This window comes from Camelina sativa, chromosome 6 (genome assembly GCF_000633955.1).
Source record: "Camelina sativa cultivar DH55 chromosome 6, Cs, whole genome shotgun sequence".
Lineage (NCBI taxonomy): Eukaryota > Viridiplantae > Streptophyta > Magnoliopsida > Brassicales > Brassicaceae > Camelina > Camelina sativa.
The window spans coordinates 13,851,095-13,854,821 of record NC_025690.1 but is presented as its reverse complement, the minus strand read 5'-3'; positions in this window follow the sequence as shown (position 1 = coordinate 13,854,821).

Here is a 3,727-nt window from a genome sequence, read left to right as displayed (position 1 = left end):
ACTCTGATGGAGCGCCATATGTTTTACGTTTTAGCTTTTCATCCCACTTGACTCTAGACTTAATATTGGCTTGACAAAAGGAAGCATATTTCCCTTGTAAGTAGTTCCCAAGCCAGGGGGACAGGAATAGAGATCGCTCAATAGAGAGGACATGATTAAGCTTTTTCTTGCGTAAATCCACTAAAACCTCCATATGCTGAGAAGAGAGGATAATGTGTTAGTAATCAAGAAACTAAAACACTATGCAAAAGTTGATAGATAGGAAATACTTACCAAAGTACTAACCCAATTCTTAGGCTTGGACAGCTGTTTAAAAAACAAGTTGTCAATTGGGTAACCACATTTGGTAATGTGTAATCTGGAGGTTTTAAAAAGGGTATCCACAATTAGTTCCTTGATCCGATATTGTTTGAACAAAGGGAAAATGACATAATAGGATGTGTAGAAAGTTATGTGTTTGGCATGATTTCATTGTTTTTTTCATGAGAGCTGCTAAATCTTTGTCGACACTGAGTAGAGGCTCAGGAACATGGGACGGTGGACAGGGAGGTGACCGCATAAGAGCATAGATAAGGGCTTTTTCTGCGTCCGAGATAACACCCTTTTGTGTAGGTCTGGCTGGCGAAGACTCACTAAGAGCAACATGGTCTGGGGGAGTAGAATTGCTCTGTGAAGTGAAATGTTGGACTGTTTTTAGCAAACTATTAGGCAGTGAGGCAAAGTAAATAAGGGTGCAATACCTCTGTGTCTTCGCTGTCAGATTCGTTGCTCTGAAGGGGGAACTGACGCCCAAAATCCTAAAGAAGCAAACTATGAGGGGAAATAGGGAAAGGAAACAAATTGTTAGGAAGGTAAGATGTAGTCGCGGAACCTCAAGGGTACAAGCACTGTCAATGCCCCCATTAGTGTCCTACAAGAAGGACGTAGGGAAATGATGATGTTTATGTGGACACCGATTGCACGCAATAGGTACATCCATTATTTTATAACCAAATGGATATGTATATCGACACTTGACCATGTGGATAGTACAATACTTCTCACAAAATTGGCATAATTGCTTACCTCGATCCAACAGATGGCTAAAGGTGGGGGAGTGGGTTCCAACACATTAGCAGCGTCGATTCCCTGCATCATTATCATCAAGCGAGTGAGTAGTCAAAAATACTAGATGATAGAGACTTAGTCGGTCAGTATGTTAATGGGATTTGGTAAATAAATACCTCAATACCATCGGATGGTGTACCAACAAAGACATGACTGGATGGAGGTAATTCAGGATTGAGATTAGAGTTCCCTATAAATATCTGTAACAAGCTGGTGTAAGGTTGTAGGGGTTGTGGAGATATATGGTCAGTGGAGTTGCCTTGGTTCAGGTCAAAATCTGGACAAGCCTGTTTAAAGAAATGTGTCCACATGGACAGTGTAAGTTTGGCACCGGTTACACAATTAGATTGTGAAGCCGGGAAGATATTGGGTATGTACCGTTTGGCCAACGAAGGGAGAAGGTTTGGTGACAGTGTCATATACCGGGGATTGTTGTTATTGAAAATTCGTTTAGAGTAACAAAGAGCAAGATAGTCGAAGTCTCATAGAGAAGGTACCAGTGTGTCTAACCTTAGTCTCGGTGTAATAAATGTGCTTGAGGCAAGAGTCCTAATCGGATTGACGTGAAACAACCGGGAATACATCTTTAATAGCGGACATGCTGTTTCCAACAGAAGCTTCCTTTATATTTGATGAACATGGTTCAATATACAGTCAGAGTAGCTAGAAACAGAACCGTCGAACACAACTACATACCATTGTCCCAAACGGGTGGACATATTATTCCTAGTCGTGCGCGTTATAAAGGATATCATCAGGAGATGTGACTGCTTTGGTAGGAGACTGTTGTGGAGTTGTGGGTGGTGTCCGGACAGTGACATTCTCTCCAGCGTTCTCTGCAGGAATCTCTGGACCAAAATTAAACACCTGGTCTGCAACAGAAGAAGGTGATGAATCCTTACGAGTAGAGGGAGTAACGGATGCAGGCCGCCTAATGGTGCGCCGTAGTGGTAGACTTAACCGCCTACGGAATCGAAGGGTGTTAATCTGAGCCTGAAGTTTCCTGTTCTCAGCTTCTAACTTCTTAAACTTAATATCTGACGCATCCCTAATAGACTGAAGCTCTTTATCCACAGCAGCTTTAAAACCAGCCAAAAAGTTATCGTCAGTTTTGGAGAAAAAAACATTGGACATTTTAGAACTTGAAGATTTTTTCTTTGGTGAAGAGTGATTGACACGAAGTTTGGAAGAGATCTCTTTCCGCCTAGACACAATGTGCTTCCTGTGTAGCCCTAGGCGCTTCTTATCTGGTAAAGTTATAAAAGGAAGAGAACAATCACCACCTGGCCATTCTTTCTTGGTGAAAATATGGCCTTTCTGAATCTGGCTTTCCAAATAAGCAATCATTTTGTCCCTAACCTCATCGTCCCACTCTCCCCAACCAGCTTCTTGTTGGACAGGTTCCAAAAAGGGAGAAACATATAGCTGCGATTGTTATTGGAAAACCGTCAAAATGAGTGTGTCCACGTGGCTAAGGTAAACTAAAGATTAATAATGTGTATAAGTGCCAACTTACATCTGGATAATTCTCAACACATATGACGTCTGTCAGAGGTAGGTTATTCTTTTGGAGGCCAACTGAAGGCCATTCAAGGAAAGTTTGGGGGTCGCCAGCCCCTTTTATCTTGTCAAGTAATCCAACAATGCTACGATATGCGAGCAGTTGAAGCGCAAGAGGGAAGCCATGCAAACGGAAGGTCTTCTGTTGTAACTTCTTGGTGAAACTCTTTAAGGGGTTCGTTGGTTTGTGAACATTGCCCTGTCGTTTAAGTCTTTTAGTAACTGGTTTGGATTGGGATTTAATATCAGGTCTCATAGTTGAAATAGTCTTCAAGAATGATTCTCTGCCCCAAGGAAATGCTAGGAAGGAGTAGATGTCTTCAAGCATCTGAACATACTTCCAAGTTGGTTTATGCGTTTGACTGGAGGCTATGAGTACACCGTCGACTATGAGAAGCAACGCAAGCCGAAGCTTCCGATCCAGATCCTTGATAGTAGGGTCTTCAAATGTATGGTGGACATCAGCTAGGGTGGCCTTATGATTTTCCCCAATCAACTTGTCCCAGTAACATTCATCATCAGAGTCGGGAGCAGGTTCGTCTTCAGGGTCGTAATCTTCCGGAAACTCGCCACATGGAAGGCCAGTTACAACACAAAATTCAACTAAAGAAAATCTGAGAGGGTATCCACTGAAAACAGTCCACATCTCGTACTTCTTTTTGGACAAAACCTGCCTACAAAGCAGAGCGTGGAGTAATTTGCAAGAGATAGGAGACTCACTAATATGAAGCCTGAATAAAGCACCCAGACTTGAACTAAGAATCCGATCGAATTGGGAAGTGCCTTTGAGGACCTTGTAAATGGCGGTCAGGATATCTGGTCGCGAGTAAACATTCAACCGAGCGTCGGGATAACGATCTGTTGCGAACAGACGACGAGGGAGCAGATCATCCCACTCGGAAGAATTATCACCAACAGTGCTCCATGAAGGTTCATCGGCCGACGATTTGGATATACGACGGCGGGTCTCTGTCATCTCTGCGAATGAGGTTGCCAACTCGAAATTAAACGGGAAACGGAACAAAATGCAAGTAATCGGACATAAGGAATGATTGGAGAG